The sequence below is a fragment of the Globicephala melas genome, chromosome 17 (genome assembly GCF_963455315.2).
Source record: "Globicephala melas chromosome 17, mGloMel1.2, whole genome shotgun sequence".
Lineage (NCBI taxonomy): Eukaryota > Metazoa > Chordata > Mammalia > Artiodactyla > Delphinidae > Globicephala > Globicephala melas.
Genome location: NC_083330.1, coordinates 13,456,937 through 13,474,866, shown reverse-complemented (window position 1 = coordinate 13,474,866; position 17,930 = coordinate 13,456,937). Strand labels below are relative to the sequence as shown.

The 17,930-nt window shown below is 37.5% G+C and overlaps 1 long non-coding RNA gene across 1 annotated transcript in view; it reads left to right on the top strand.

Moving 5' to 3' along the window:
* Positions 1-17,930, top strand: part of LOC132593765 (uncharacterized) — a 68,314-nt gene that overhangs the window by 28,356 nt on the left and 22,028 nt on the right. The window contains exon 2 of the long non-coding RNA XR_009559576.1: positions 10,129-10,272. This is a non-coding gene — a long non-coding RNA (uncharacterized lncRNA). The remainder of the gene's footprint in view (positions 1-10,128; positions 10,273-17,930) is intronic.

Below are 17,930 nucleotides of genomic sequence, written 5' to 3'. Positions count from 1 at the left end.
CGTGCATCTCTTTTTCAACTGTAAATCTTGTAACATCTAAATACAGATCAAATAATCTGATAAAATTTAACTTTGAAATCAAGATGTGCTGTAAGTGTAAATTATACACTGGATTTTGAACACTCAGTAAAAATCAATATAAAATATATTATTCATTTGTATGCGGATTACATCTTGAAATGGTAATATTTTGGATTTATTTGATTAAATAAAAATGTTACTAAATTAAAAAATAATGACACGAAGAGCAGTGTAAGTGATCACGTAGCAGATATAAGGATACAAGAAAGAATGAAATAATAGTAAAAAAAAATCACAGAATGCTAAAGGGCTTTGGAAAGATACAGGAGATAAGAAAAGGATTTAAAAGGGAAAATGACTGCAATTAGTCAAACACCACAATGATGTTGGCGCTGAACTAATTAAAAGTTCTACTCCCCAAGTATTAAACTAATTTTCCGTTTAACAAATTGGCCTATGGAGATTACCATTGAGATTAGCATCTTTTAAAACTAAAGAAAAGGAGGATTCCAAACGCTTTTGTGTTCCCCTCCAATAATTGCAATGGCCCTTCAGAGGGAAAAGTTGGATTAGTTAGGAGATGATCGATTAACGTTTTAAAGGCATGAAAGCAATTCTTAAGGTGAATGCGTTGTATTATTTTGGTGGGTCAAACCTTCCCAATTTAAGAGAAAGAAAGGAACTTAGGTTACAATAAGACTGAATGCCACATTTGCATTTTCATCATTTAGAGGCAACCCTTTATCTTTTGATTTTCCTAGAAAGAAACAATTGTGCTATTGGGTGGAAGAAAACACAATAGTGCAGTTTTGAGATCTCCTGTGTATTGCTTAAGCGAGAAAAACATTTTGGTGCCTCGCTTATCACAGGCTTTCTTTGCCAGTATATACAATGTATACGATAAGATTCCAGGTTCAAATCAAATAGTGAAATGTGTGTTTTTGTCTGTTTCTATAATAATAATTTTTCCTTCAGATATTTTTTTGCGGTACGCGGGGCTCTCCCGTTGCGGAGCACAGGCTCCGGACGCGCAGGCTCAGCGGCCATGGCTCACGGGCCCAGCCTCTCCGCGGCATGTGGGATCTTCCTGGACCAGGGCATGAACCCGTGTTCCCTGCATCGGCAGGCGGACTCTCAACCACTGCGCCACCAGGGAAGCCCCTTTTCAGATATTTTTAAAATCAGTGATTAAGTCTCACTTTTCCAGATTCTGATAGAAGACAGTCTGTGTCCCAGTTGATAGTGCTGGGAAAACATAAAAAGAGAAGAGAGGCCAAGTCCTGGATTTAACAATTATTAGTCCTTTCTTCTATGTAACAAAATAATGGCTCCCACTTGCTTTTCTCTTCAATGCCTTCTAGATCAAAACAGGGTCGAGGAGGACTGTAAAACATATGAAGGAGTCTTAATATGATTTATTTATAAGCACATAAAGTGACCCTCCCACTCTCTTTATTACTCATACCACATAAAACTTTACTAGCTGTTTTCATTTCCTCCTATAGAAAGAGATAACCAATATAGGTTATACAGGCTCTAAGAAAAACATGGTCAAGATATGCCAATGTCTTTCCTTCAGTTTTTTAATATTGGTAATAGGTTTCATTTGATTTTATAAGAACATTTAAGTATTGCTATAATAAATAATTTCTATATTTTGAACCATTATTCCACTTTTTATTAAATGGTTAATGGTTTTTAAAACTGAACTTCTAAAAATTAATTAACCTAATATAATGAAAAGGAAGATGATCAAAAAATACATTCAGAAGTTTTTGTTTTATTGTTATTATTGTTTTGAAGCAGGAAAAGTACACGAATATTTAGATAACAGTAAAAAGTAATAAGTGTCAGACCCTCCAATACCTGGATGCCAAACTACATTTAAAAATCCCTTTTCCTATCCTCCAGTTAAACCAGATTGTTCTGCTTTCTCCAGAACTCTAACCTTGGTGCTTTTAATCAAATAATTTCCCCTAGTTAAATACCATCCCGCTCCCCCTGCACTTGAAATCTACAAATCTTTGAAGCCCAGCTCCATTGGCACCTCTTCTAGCCACCCAACAATTTCTCCCTCTCCTGGATCTGCACCCATGGATCATATCAAGGGTGCACACTGGTACAGCATACCAACCGGCATCCATTTTGATTAGTTAGCTATGCTTCTTTGTTCATTGGAAATTGCACCATATCAAATGTAACTTTTATAATTCTACTGTGCTACCCATTATTAATTCAGCAAATGTTCATTGAGCCTCTACTCTAGACACTGGGGATAAATAGTGTATTAAAATCAACTCCTCAGTCTTTACTCTCATGGAGTTAGCAAGCTTTCATTCATATATTTGACCACAATTTGATTCTAACAATATATCTTAAATAATATTTTTACATGTATAGATCTTATGTCTGTAACTACATTTTAAACACATATAGAACAGTCTCAACCGTTGTATCTGACCTAATGCCCAGAATAGAGCTTATAAAACACAGAGTTAAAGAAAACTGGAAGAGTCTTTGAGATCCATTTTAAAAAGTTGAATTATAGAATAGGAAATTGACAAGGAGAAGACTGAAATGTCTAAAGCCTAAAGTCACATGGTGAGATATTCTGAGTATTTATTGATTTGGTGAACTTGAAGAAACCTCTGGTTCAAAATCTCATGAGAGTCTTTGCCAAAATAACTCCCTCATTTGCTAGTTTACATTTTTCACACCATCACTGGTTTATCTAGAAACAGATTTCAGAGACATATTTTCTATGATTCTCCCTATTTTTACAGATGCGAAAATGAGTCAGAATACAATTTGATGATCTGATTTGTTCAAGAACATGTCAGTTGAATATACCCATTAGATTTACTGGTAAAAGACTGATCGATTTCCCCCTAAGATCAGGAATAAGACAAGGATGTTTCCTCTTACCATTGCTATTCAACATAATGCTATAAACTCTACTCAGTGCAGTAAGGGAAGAAAAAGAAATAGAAGGCATGCCAGTGCGAAAGGAAGAAATAAAATTATCTCTATTTAAAGGCAACATGATTAGCTACATAGAAAATCCCAAGGAATTTACACATAAACTCATAGAACTAATAAGTGCATTCAGTCATGTCACAGAATACAAGAGCAACATACAAAATTTAATCACATTTCTGTATACTAAAAGTAAACATGCAGAAACTGAAATCAAAAGCCTAACACCATTTATAATCATTCCAAAGGAAAAAAAATACTTAGGTTTATAGTTGAGGAAACATGTGCAGGATCTGTATGCTGAAAATTACAAAATCTTAACAAAATAAATAAAAGAAGACCTAAATAAATAGAGAGACATGCATGCTCATGTTACACTCATGAATGTAGTAAAGATGGCCATTCTCCTCAGATTGGCCTGTAGATTTAATGCAATTCCTATCAAAATCCCAGCAGGAGATTTTATAGACATGGTCAAGTTATTCTAAAATTTATATGGCAATTCATAGACTCTACCAGAGCTAAGATCATCTTGAAAAAGAAGAATGAAATGATTAAAATTACTCTCACCAAAAAAGTCAAACTTTATAGCTACAGTACTCACGATAGTCTAGTATTGGAGGAACAGACATATAGACCACTGGAATGAAAAGGGGAACCCAGAAATAAACCCACGCAAATATAACTTAATATTGATGGAAGTGCAAAAGCACTTCAGTGGAGCGAGCACAGTTTTCTTAACAGATGGTGCTGCAGCAATTGGACAACCACAAGCAAAAAAAAATGAAGCTTGACCTATCCTCACACTTGATACAAAAATTAACTCAAATTTGGTTAATTATGTGGGTTTAAATATAAAATGTAAAACTATAAAATTCTTAGGAAAAAATAGGATAAAATCTTAAGGATCTAGAGCAAAACAAAGGAAGTGTTAGACTTGACATCAATAGCACAATCGATAAAAGGGAAACTTGATAAATTAGACTTTATCCTAAATTTAAAACATCTTAGCAAAAGACCGTGTTAAGTAGATTAAATGATAAACTACAGGCTGGAAGAAATTATTTGTAAATCAGATATCCAACACAGGACTAATGTGTAGCATATAAAAGTATTCCCAAAACTCAACAGGAAAGAACACACAATTAAAATAGAAAATAGGCAAAAAGAGATGAAGAGACAATTCCCCCAGAAAGATATACAGATGGTACATAAGCACATTAAAAGATGCTGAACAGGGCTTCCCTGGTGGTGCAGTGGTTGAGAGTCCACCTGCCCATGCAGGGGACACGGGTTTGGGACACAGGTTCGTGCCCCGGTCCGGGAAGATCCCACATGCCGCGGAGCGGCTGGGCCCGTGAGCCATGGCCGCTGAGCCTGCGCGTCCGGAGCCTGTTCTCTGCAACGGGAGAGGCCACAACAAGTGAGAGGCCGCGTACCACCAAAAAAAAAAAAAAAAAAAAAAAAAGATGCTGAACATCTTTAGCCATCAAGAAAATGCAAACTAAAACCACAATAAGACATCACTACAAGGATGTCAGAATGGATAAAGTTTTTAAAATACTGATAATATCAAATGCCGGTGATAATGTGGAGGAACTGGACCACTCAGACACTGCACATTAGAATGTAAAATAGTGCAGCCACTCTGGAAAAAGTTTCGCAATTATCATGTGGCGTAGCAATGGCACTCCTGAGCATTTAACCCAGAGGAATGAAAACATTTGCATAAAAACCTGTACTTGAGTGTTCATAGCAGCTTCATTCACAAAAATGCAAAACTGAAATCAATCCAGATGTTCTTCATCAGATGAATGGTTTAGCAAATGCTATTCCATCAACACCGTGGAATACTACTCAGAAATAAAAGAGAATGAACTATTGATACAAGCAGTCACTGGAGTGAATCTCTGGGTAATTATGCTAAGTGAAAAAAAGCCAAACCTAAAATGTTGCAAACTGTATGACTCCATTTCGTATAACATTTTAGAAATGACAAAACTTGGAAATGGAGAACAGCTTAGTGATGGGGGAGGGGCCGAGGAAGGTAGGTTTGATAATAAAAGGGCAACAGAAGAGATCCTTGTGGTAGTGGATAAAATTGTATGCAGTTAAATGCACACACACATAAATGAGAACAAGTAAAACTGGGTGAGTGAATAAGTTCAATGCAAATATTCTGGTGATGATAATGTGCCATTTTTTGTAAAATTTCAATATTAGGGGAGACTGGGGAAAGTGCACAAAGGATCTGTCAGTAAGTGGACGAGTCAGTAGCCTAAAACAGCTCTTCTGATTTCATATTATATCCTCTGTATCTCAATAATTTAATCATTTCCTGGTGGCTCAGAAAGACTTTCAGATCTTACACTGTGCCAGGCTCACCAATAATCACCTTAGTCATCACGAATAACATCACAGATATGAGACCTGATTTGGGTTTGTGGCGACGTTTTTGATGTCAATGTTCCTTTTCTCAATAAAGCACAGAAATTTTTAAAAAAGACTTGTTTGAGCTTCCCATCAGAATAAACAGAATTTTATTAACTAGAAACCTTTAAATATATATGAACAATCTTCCCAAATAAAACATATTAATGTAAAAAAAATGTTGTAATGAAAAGGAAACAAAGCTATTGACCATGTATGTATGAAGGGACATAGATGGATCTGGTATGTCATGGACTTTTTGGTTTGATGCAAAAATGTTTTTATTCTTGTTAATTCTTGTATTGGAACTTTTGGGTCAAAGGTGCTAATTTAATGAAACTGTACGATGGTGAATCTTCTTTGGGTGCTATGCATTCTGATAGATGACAGTGAACTTTTCACCATATTAATAGCTATTAGGATGTTATTCTGTATGAATTTCAGCCAAAACAGTTACTAAGAAATATTGTCTAAATTTATCCTGAGCCAGATGACTTGATGTGATGTCACCCCTGGTTGCTTAAGCTCGTTGAGAGCTCATATTAGGGGAGAAACAAAACTTGAATGATCTCACTGAAAAGAAAAGGATTATTAAGCAGCAACAATCTGAGTTATTCCATGTTTGAATAGACTTCATATATTTTTACATCTGATAGTCTAAAAAACAATAACAATTTTAAAAACGTATGAAAGACTTCAATAAAGTGTACATATTAGCTCAAAGATAAAATTAATGTGCTCTGCCCTTAATGGAAAATTTTTGTAGAATTACAGCTGAGGAGTGGGGTCATGAGCTAAAAACTGCAGTTCAAAGTATCAGAACCAAATTTCTTTCTACCAAATTGAAGTCAGTGCAACTATATTTGTATTTATTGACACCCAGCTCCTTCCAAAAGCGTTTGAAGCTGGCCAAAGTAAACAACATCTTTACCTTATAAGAGGCATCGGCATCCACTTTACAACCTCCTGAACTGAATAAATTTGAGAAAAGTAATAAATTTAGAAATAAAATACACTCCAGGCCTGAGCTCACCAAATTAAAGTAGCTTTACCTGGCAAGAATGCTATGTACTCACGAATGCAAACAATTTCAAATTTGATAAAAGATTCAGTAGCACCACGATCACGAAATGCAACCGCAGATTTTGAATCTCAGACAATCTTTTTTCTGTAAATGTCAAAGTCTATCTCTTCATTTCAGTCACACCTTCTTCAGCTGATCGCACTTCTTGCAGAGAGAAGCCCAAGTTCACACTCAGTAGCCATGAACATGCTGTGCAGATCCATGCACCTGTTTGTTTTACTTAAATGAGCTGGCTGTGGCAGGAAAGAAGCCCCCTAAAAATAAGAGAATGAATTGGTCTTCCACTGCAGTGCTTTAATCATGAAGAGAGGAAAATGCTCTCCCAGCGTTTCCTCTTTTTAATTGAGTTACGTATTCCTTTGAGAAGCCAGTGAAAGCTATGGACACTGTCCTCAGGGGAGGGGAAAAGGCAGACATATCCATCCAAACACAGTTCTTAATGATTTGAAGACATTCCTGGTACCCTTGCATCTCCTTCACCCAGTCCCTACTGGCTCCTGTGGTCACCTGCTGTGCTCACCAGCCCTCACTTGCCCTTTCATCCTTTTATCTTTGGAGCCATCAACACCCCCCTGCCACATTTAGCTTTGCCCTAACCTTTGTCTTCCATCTTTTCCTTAGTTCTATCAGCACAACATTAGACCAACTTTAGTACACAAGCTGCATTTTGGGGGGACAACGTTTATTATATGCCAAGCACCATATTAAATTCTCAAAAGTAGTATACAGAATATGTACTGCAGTTTTCTATATTTTACTGCCTAGATAACTAAAACTAGAGAGGTATAGTAACTTCTCCAAATCATATGTCTGGATTGGAACCTGGGTCTATTTGATTCTCAAACTTCCCTCTTAATTTCTCTTTTCTGAGCACATGAATCTCTCCTGTGGTGCTCAGGAGGTACTCTAGTTTCCTGGGAGTGGGGTCTTTCTACTTCTTTTTCTACTTAGATCTTTCCAGAAACTAGTGCCCTGCTGTCTGTTGCCACGTACCCCAGAAGATGACTGCCACCCTCGCCAAGACCATCACTTCATGCCCATCTATAGAAACCTAGGGGCTTATGCACCTCCCTGAAAGGCCAGCACTGTAAATTTACTGGCTCCTTGTAAATGAATCAGAACTCATTTTTAGGGGTTTCCATAAAGATTAAATGTCCCCATTTTTCTTAGATTTACAAATTCAATTCTTGAGTGTTTTAAAAGAAGAATTGTAGTTAGCTTAGCAAATATTTTCAGACGTCTTTGCTTTTCAGCAATTATCTTGACATTGGTATTTGTTATACTGAATTATTTTTAAAAAGCTATCTTACATGATTGTCGCTGAAGCATTAACATTCCCTCTTCTGAACACCCAGGTTGAAAATTGGGTCCTTGATTATTTCTTATTCCACCCAGTTTCCTCATATTATCCCAGTGGGTTTGTCTTTTAAAATCTGTTTGTTTATTTTGTTCATTTTCTGCTTTTAGCAGGAAAATCTGATCTTTCATTTGTTAATATCCCAAGTTCGATTTTTAAAGATTCATATTCAGTCCCAAGGTGTATGTCTTTGTTCATGAGCAAATAATGTAACTATTCATGCTCAGAGACTGCATACTGTCACCTACACGGTCTAAAGTAGAATTCTTTTGTATTCCATGTAGCACCTAGTTTATGGCTGAACATGTAGCAAGGTTTTGGAATTGAGTTGAAATGAATGCACGCTTTATCAATTCTCATTTACTGTCCTGGGAATTTTTTAAAAAGATACTACTTTAGGTGATGCCTCATTTTCCAAATGAAATGCATTATAAGGTCACATGTACAGTTACACATGAAAATATTTTTTAAGTAACTGAATGCAATAGAATCTCAAATAACCAAGAGAGTTAAATTACATATGTCAAAGAAGCAATCATCATAAATCACTGGCATTTCCATTTAATCTATTATCTCTATTAAAGAATGGATAACACATACACAGTTGCTTTAGAATAAAACAAAGAAAAAAACATTATTGAAAAGGAAAAGGAGCAAAGAACTAAATTAGGTGATTTAAATCACAAATGTCCCAGCTATGAGAAAATCGCCAAAAGTCTTAATATTATGGTGAGTTTTTTCAAACTCACATGGCCATGATTCTTCTCATCGTATATCAGAAATGAATTATTTTATTGAACATTATAGAGATGAGTATTCTACTTTTTCCATGTTTTGAGGCCCTTTTCACCCCTGCTTTACCTGGGGATATCTCTACAATATATTGCACTATTTAAAAGCCAATAAGTGAAAAGACCAGTGACTACTTAGCTGTGAAGTTTCCCCTCCATTCTCCCCAGGCACTCCTCCGTGGAAAGTGGCCAACACTGCTCACAAATTATTGGATTGTGCTTGTGCTGACTATTGTGTTTCCAACGTATTTTTTTTTTTGGAATTGATTTGTAACACCACTAATAAATGCTGGCATCAAACTGTAAACTTTTTGTTGAGCCTACAATAAACTTTAATGCACATAACAGAGAGAAGTTGGCGCTGGAATTGAGGACAACAGCAGAAATCAAAATTAGTGAGTCTACAGGTACGTGCTCCTCCAGTGAGTACTGTACGTGAACCTCAAAGTTCCAAAACTGTGTTCTTGGTAGGTACATTTTTGTTAATTTTAGAAGGCTTTGTGCCATCTTTAACATTATTCTGTAATAACCTAAATTATAGGTAATCCTATAATTGGAAATTTATGGAGTTTATTTGTTCCCATGGTTTATTTTTATGACCTTACAACCGAAAACATTTTTAGTCTATATGTAAAATTGAGTTGGGTTCTAGGCTCCGATAATTATATATAGTTTTTCATCTATGCTTATGCCAAAAGGGACACTGGGAAGCAGTGGCCAACATAAAATTTGGGGGTTTTCCCACATAGGCAACGTCTAGCACTCCTAGCATCTGCACACTAGGTATCAGTGGTACAGCTAGTTCTACTTTAACCTGACACACACACTCCTTAAAAAACACTTACTATGCAAAATTCTGCAGTTAAGAACCATAGGTTTTATGATAGGGAAGAATGGGCTAAGTTTTGTCATCAACATGTTTAAAGACAGAAACCTAATAAAAAGGGTAGCACAATTTTATATATGTTCAATGGTAATAAGTGCATAAAACCTAGGATAGGGGACTTCCCCGGCGGTCCAGTGGTTAGGACTCCGCGCTTCCAATGCAGGGGGCACAGGTTCAATCCCTGGTCAGGAAATAAGATCCTACATGCTGCGTGACGCAGCCAAAAAAAAGAAAAAGGAAAAGAAAAAAAATCTAGGATAAATACGGCACTTTACCTTCCAAAAGACCTGGAGTTTGTTTGGGGAAGTGGGCACGGGAAGGGCTGCAACTTGAAAATGATGGTGAGGTACTAGAAGGAGGGTTTTCTGAATTGTAACACCAGATGCAGACAGGTATGACTCATTATCCTTTCAGAGCTCTTTCTCAGCCTTTAATCCCAGTGCACGTTTTTGAATTTGAGATTCAGGTCTTTCACGGCGTGTGTTTATAACAGATATCTATTTCATCAAAATTGAAAATTTGATCCAATGTATAACCTCTGCTTTAATTAACTTATGTATTATTGCTGGAAATTCTTTTCCAGCTTTCTCATCTGCAGTGGGAGTTTCATCTGGCAACTGAAGACTTTGGAAATTGCAGTGATGTTGGAAACCGCTAAACCCGACACTACTAGCACCAATAGGATAATTGACAATTTCCATTAGGATCCTCAAGTGGTTTCTCTTTTGTAAGTACTACTTGGAGTTTTGAACCAGAATGCTTAAACAGACTTGTGATGTTGAAAAAGTGTTTTGTCTGTGTCTATATATATATATTCACAAATGCCAAAGAACAATAAAACATAACTTTGTAGGATAACATTAGGATAACATACATGGTAAACTGAGGTAGCTGGTAGATGTTTGAAGTGTGTGTGTGTGTGTGTGTGTGTATTTTGTGTATTCTCATGCATCTGGATTCATCCGGATGCAGTCATTTACCTTATCTTAGCTTTCCCACTGATGAAATTTTGCAAAAAGCAAATGTGACATTCACCTTATGCTAAATGTGTTCCCTAATATATTGATTTCCTTGGAATAAATTTATGGTTTCAAAACAAGCATTATAGCAGAAGTGACTGTATGTTCAATCATGGTTATGACAAAAAACATCCAACGAATTTTTAAAAATGCCTCTCTGGGGATGAGAACCACCATTGTAGCACTTCGTGATTCTGACTGGAGAAATGTTACCTCTAAAGTGTCTTTGGCAGGGACTTCCCTGGCAGTCCAGTGGTTAAGACTTCGCCTTCCAATGTAGGGGGTGCGGGTTTGATCCCTGGTTGGGGAGCTAAGATGCCACATGCCTCATGGCCAAAAAAGCAAAACATAAAACAGAAGCAATATTGTAACAAATTCAATAAGGACTTTAAAAATGGCCCACATCAAAAAAAAAGAAAAATCTTAAAAAAATACTAAAAATAAAATAAAAAAATAAAGTGTCTTTGGCATGTTGATCTCAGTTATTAGGTTAACTCTCAAACAGGTGGCCAACCTGTAAAGCTTTGCAAGCAGAAGGGTGTTGTGCTCAATGTGCATTAAGAAAGATCAGTAGCAGGGACAGACTGAAGGCCATTCCTGCTGGGCTGGTGGGACAGTGCCTCCCAATCTTTGAACAACAGGGGATTCTCAAAAATGCAAACTGTAAACTTCAGCTAAGGCAAGTATGTGTTTATGAAAAAAACGATGGGGAAAAATATTGCTACCGTTTGTTAAGTAACTATTATATGCCAGGCAGTGTCTTGTGCCCTCAGCAATTTTTTTTTTTTGCGGTACGCGGCCCTCTCACTGCTGTGGAGCACAGGCTGCGGAGCACAGGCTCCAGACGCACAGGCTCAGAGGCCACCACTCACGGGCCCAACCACTCCGCGGCACGCAGGATCCTCCCGGACCGGGGCGCGAACCCGCGTCCCCTGCATCGGCAGGCGGACTCTCAACCACTGTGCCACCAGGGAAGCCCCCTCAGCATTTTTTTTAAAAAATCCTCATAACATCTACATGAGTTTGATCTCATCTGATCACATTTTAATCCCTGTTTCACAGGTGATGAGACTGAGGCAGCACAGTTTAATTAATTTGCCAAAAATTACACAGTTAGAAAGTGGCAGATCAAGGACTGGGCTCATGATCTGTGACCCCCTCCCGGCCCCGACCCGGCCCCAACTTATCTCCATCGTTACTCTGTGCTGATTTTGTTCACAACAGTGGCAGTTTCGAAAGGGGTATGTTCTAGTCAGAGGAGGGCCACATAAACAGGCTTGTCAACCAAGAAACGCAGAAAACTACAAATAAGAGTTTATCTGGGCTCTTAGGAATTGCAATTCAGGAGGAATATTTGAGTAGCAACTCAAACGTGCTCTCAGGGAAGTAAAAATGGCGGAGATTTATAAAGACAACAGACAAAAATATTCCCGATACCGTATGCTAACACATATATATGGAATTTAAGAAAAAAAAATGTCATGAAGAACCTAGGGGTAAGACAGGAATAAAGACACAGACCTACTAGAGAACGGACTTGAGGATATGGGGAGGGGGAAGGGTGAGCTGTGACAAAGCGAGAGAGAGGCATGGACATATATACACTACAAAACATAAGGTAGATAGCTAGTGGGAAGCAGCCGCATAGCACAGGGAGATCAGCTCGGTGCTTTGTAACCACCTACAGGGGTGGGATAGGGAGGGTGGGAGGGAGACGCAAGAGGGAAGAGATATGGGAACATATGTATATGTATAACTGATTCACTTTGTTATAAAGCAGAAACCAACACACCATTGTAAAGCAATTATACTCCAATAAAGATGTTAAAAGAAAAAAAAAATATTTCCGAGAAGTTAAAACTCATTTACTTAATTTAATCCAATTTCAGCCAGTCCTGACCACACATAAAATTCCTTTCTAAAGATCCCTTTTTCCACAAGCCTTTTACAACTTTCTACGCCCATTTTATTTGTCTCCTTCTTTCTTTCCCATTTAGAAATAACCAGCTGTTAGGACAAAATCATTTTCTTCTTCTTAACAAAATGGGTCTTCCATTCCTTAGACCTTTTAAAAAAATTTCCTTGCATATGAAATTGTTTTCCTTATTAATTTTAGTAGTTTTAAGTACATATATTAATTAGAATTCTTAACCCTTAGAAACCTTAATTTTTAGTAAAAACTAAGCAATTGTGAACTGTTTGTTATACCAGTATTTTTTTCTCAAAGTGGTACAAAACATGTTTCTAATAGACCCAAACGTCTTTAGTTTTCCTGTAGTAAGACAAAAGTAGGTAAACTTAGATTTCTTTAACAACGTTTCAGTATTTTATCTTATTTTGAAATAACATAGACTTCCAATGAATTCCCATCATTTAACTTAACCTAGCAAAACTCTAAAGTTTCAAGTTACCAGAAAGATTTGGGGAAACTATTTTTAGGTATTCATAACAGAAAAGCATAATTATTCTTAAAGGTTCACCTAAAAATTCTTATCTCATTTACATTTAGTTTACTTATGAAAATTCCAACTTACCAAGTTATTTTTCTTGCTGAAAAATTTGTAGTAATCCTAGGTACAGTGAAAGTATTATACTTAATGTTAATAATTCTAAAGACTTGTCTGTATTAAGTAAACCAAATTTAAACTAGCTTTTATTTACTAAGGATTAATCCTTGATCATGGGAACTTGAAAAACATTTGGGTTTGTTTCTATTTCTGAGAATTTTATATAAGTGCTTATTATTTGTTTAATCCAAATAAATAAACTCTCTTACAAATTAATTTTGGCTATACCATCCAAAGGTAGAAAAATACCACATCTATAATGAACGTATATGGACGTACATACATACATACATACAGATAGAAATACCATAGTTTTCATTTTAAAATTTTAGTCACGAATCAGGTACAATACAAAACTCACTAGTTTATAAAAAACTGTTAGAATAAATTAAGTCTACCCACTCAGATGGCTGAAGTCTTTTATTACTTGTGGAGAAGGCTTTTAAGATGTTTATTTGACCTTGACAAGCAATTTTAAGGAGGCTGTTTGGGAGAGAATCCTTTCAGCAGTTTGTGTTTAAAGCGGTCTCTTTTCCTTATTTTTCAGTCTTAGGAATTGGAGATGGTCTGGATAAGAGCTACCGAAGAGGTTACATGACTTTTTAAATAAATAGGAGAGGTGTGGGGCTCAGTGGAAAGCAATGGGTGGGATTTGAACTGCCTCTGGAGCTGCATTTCCAGTTTTGCAAAGATTTGTAAGAGATAACATTGATCCACCCTTCAACTACATTTTACACATGGTTTTCAAAGGGGCTGTCATTACAGCAGGGCGCAGTCTGGCTAGTCTTTTGCGAGGAATCAACCTCAGCATTATAGAAGGGAAATTTGAGAGCTGGGTAGAGAGGGGGATGGGCTGAGAGAAGTGGAGGAGGTGGGCACCAGCAGGAGAAGAAAACAGAGACAGAGGAACATTAGGGTAACATTTAGTAGTTTCTTTGAGTTTAGTCAGTATTCTTTGAGTTTAGTCAGAATTAGCCTTAGATAATTTGGAGTTAGTATCCTGGAGGGAAGCAATTTGGGAACAGCTAACTCATTTTGAGGTCTCAAAATGCCATTGAAATAAGCTTCCCATTTGGACTGCTTTGTCTTACATCCTTTTTCTAATGGACTGCCCAGGTCAAATAACTTAGGAATTTCAAAGGAGCCCCAAGTTGGCCAGTTTAATTGTAAATCATCCCAGGTAATCATAGTCCAGTGAGATAAGTACTCGTAGGCTGAGGGACCATAGTTCTTCTTTTTTTTTTTTTTTTTTGCGGTACACGGGCCTCTCACTGTTGTGGCCTCTCCCGTTGCGGAGCACAGGCTCCGGACGCGCAGGCTCAGCGGCCATGGCTCACGGGCCCAGCCGCTCCGCGGCATGTGGGATCCTCCCGGACCGGGGCACGAACCTGCGTCCCCTGCATCGGCAGGCGGACTCTCAACCAATGCGCCACCAGGGAAGCCGGGGACCATAGTTCTTGTACATAAAACCAGCAAGAGTACTAGGAGGAGGCTGCAACAGTCTCACCCTTAAAACAAACTTCCCATTAAGCCAGGAGTAATTACTCACCAAGACAAAACAGGAAACAAAGTCCCAAGAACCGAAGCCAGGAACAGAGGACACCCAAATAAACTAGAACTTCAGCCAAGGTGGGAGGCTTGGGTAGGTGCTGGGCAGGACATGGTGGCAGTCTTTGCTCCCTGGAGGAGAGGGAGGTTACCAGTTATAGGGGGAATTGATGTCAGGTTGGCCCATCAGTTACCAGGGAAACTAGAAGAGGGGCACACCCATTACCACTCCTTTGATAAGCTATCGTGGTAGAGATGTTCTGATCTAAAGGTTAGAACAATCACAAGCTGGGTTCTGGGGACAAGTATGCGGGAAGGTTAGTCACGTGAGTAGGGTGCAGGTGCAGGTGAAGCAGGCACTGGTTGAGCAGGGGATGGATAGAGAGCAAGAGGGCAGCCATCTTGGGTGGCCTGACCGTAAAGCTGCAGATGAGAAAAGGGTTTATTTAGGGTCTTAGGAACTGCAATTCGGGAAGCACAGATTTGAGCAGCAACTCAAATAAGCTCCAAGGGAAGTAGAAATGGCGCGGTTTAGAAAGAGAACAAAGACATTCCAGAGAAGTAACTTAGGTTGTTTTGCAGAACAGGGGTTGGTGTTGGCAGGCATTCAGTTACCTGTCGACAGCTGATTGGTGGTTAAGCTGCAGTTTCCAGAGACTGAAGAAAATGAGCTCCAGGTGGCCTGACTGGTTGGCTAAATCAGAAGTTTATGTTGCCTCCAGGTGTGGATGTGTGTAAGTTCTGCGTCCTTAATGACCTTTGTCTCCGCTTTACATCCCTTTGACGTAAGTGACTCCATTTTGTTGTTCAGGGTCCACAGGATCTCTCCATGTCCTGAATTGCCCCAACATATTCCCAGTCTATGCCAATTCTGGTAACAATTATTAACAGCATAACTTTTTCACTCTCAAAGGTGTCCCAGTTTGGTGGGAAGAAGTAAAATGGGCGTAAGCTTGTGTAAGGTTCTTGTATCATTCAGAAATTGGTGCAAGTATTTACTTAAGGGTAATAAGAAGGCATTTTGAAATGTGTATTCAACTACCAAAAGCACAAAGAATTAGAACTAGAACTAAACAGAGGAGAAAAATGCAACAATAAAAAATATTTGATTATTCTAAAGGAAGTTAGGAAAGGAGAAATAACATCAAATAAAGAACACATTGGACTAGTAGAAAACTGATAGCAAGAAGATAGAGTTAAACCAAGTGTATCACCAAAATAGATAGCTAGTGGGAAGCAGCCGCATAGCACAGGGAGATCAGCTCCCTGCTTTGTGACCACCTAGAGGGGTGGGATAGGGAGGGTGGGAGGCAGACGCAAGAGGGAGGCGATATGGGGATTGTATATGTACAGCTGATTCACTTTGTTATAAAGCAGCAACTAACACACCATTGTAAAGCAATTATACTCCAATAAAGATGTTAAAAAAAATAAACCAACTGTATCAGTTATCAATTTAAATATAAACACTCAAAAGACAAAAATTACTATATTGCTAAAAACAAACAAACAAACAAACAAGATCCAACTGTACTTTACATACCCACTTTAAATATAAAGACCCAGATGGGTTAAAAGTAAACACCACAGTATTGGCACAAGAATGGGTGAGAAAGAGAACTTGAGAAAATGGTAATGTTCTGGAAAGACAGCCGTGAGAGAGGGAGTTTGCTAGAAAAAAAGAGAAGATTTCCACTTAACCTTGAAGGTCACTTTGAACTTGCTGCTCACAAATTTTCAGAACTCAAGTCTTTAATAATAAACCCATGTTGGGGACCAGCACAGGCTGCCCCAAACAATGCCTCAATGGCATATTGATTATTTTAAAGTTAGTTAAGAAACAGCCATTGTAAGAGGGACACTTTGACCTTCCTCTCTGTTTCCCGAAAGCAGGAAATAAATCTCCTATGTGAAAGGTACCCTCTCTGAACAAGGATGTAGAAAGACAACCTTATCACCAGACAGGGGGTTCCGGGCCCAGAAGCCTGTAGAAACAAACCTTGTTACTTCTTTCTTAATTTACTACCCAAGCCCAAACTTTGCTTAAATTCCTTACTAATTAACCATGTCACTTACATTTCTTTGTCCTGTCAATTCCTCTTAAATTTATTGTTTCTTTGTCTAAAAAATATAAAAGCCTTCTGCTTTGGCCACTTCTTAGGTCCCATTTCTATGAGATCTCCTTGCACATGAATTAAATTTGTTTCTTCTCCTGTTAATCTGTCTTGTAACAATTTTATTATTAGTCCAGCCACAAGAGCTCAAGAGGGGTAGAGGGGGAAATTTCTCCCTCCCTGACACCCAGTACAAAAATACTACTGTAAATAAAAAGTTAAAGATGCAAAGTTAAATTAAGACATAATGAAAATATTTTTGCTAAAAATCCAAGGGTGGAAACTCAGTCTTCTAACTAATATAGATGTAATTCTCCCCAATACTATGCTGTTCAGACATTTTACAATTTAAACGAGAAATATTTCTGATCACAGCTTCACATAATGCAACTTAACTGTTCTTAATGAAACTGTCTCACAAAAAACACAAAAGAATGAGCAGTTTATTCAACCTAGTGTTATAACAGCCACATCATTAAACTCATAAAAAGATTTTGCAGTTGCTTAATAATAAGGAATTTATGCTTTCATAGAGATAAAAACAATATCTGGGTTTACATTTAGTTTCCCATCATTCGTTTTATAAACAATAAAAGATATTGGATTATATGTCAGAAAATATTTCCGTTCCAACTGTATTTTAAAACCTTTTCGTTAAAGACATTAAAAATTTCATAGCTTGTACATAGAAGTTGCTAGAATTTATCCACTTAGTACTTATTAGTTAAATTATCACAGTCACATGGATTTTTGTGTTGGTTGGAGGGAATAATATTATGTTTTCTAAAAGCTTTCCATTCCTCAATTCAAGTAAGAAATTCCCTTCTATTAGCTTCAGGTATGTTTCACATGAAGCAATAACTACGAGGACATATCACAAAATATCTGCATGTCAGATATTCTCTGTGTGTCGCTGACTGAATACCTTGACCCACCATCAGTTAAACTTGGGCTTAATACCAAAAGTTGACCTTGATCTAGGCTTTTGGCCATAAAAAATATAAAACACTCCTTTGCTCCAAAGTATTTAAGATTATTGCTTCTTTTGTGTTTGAAAATGGCTACTGACAGCAAAGTCAAAAGGATAGATAAAGCACTATTTGTACATAAGACTGTCTTCTGATTTGTGGCTATTAG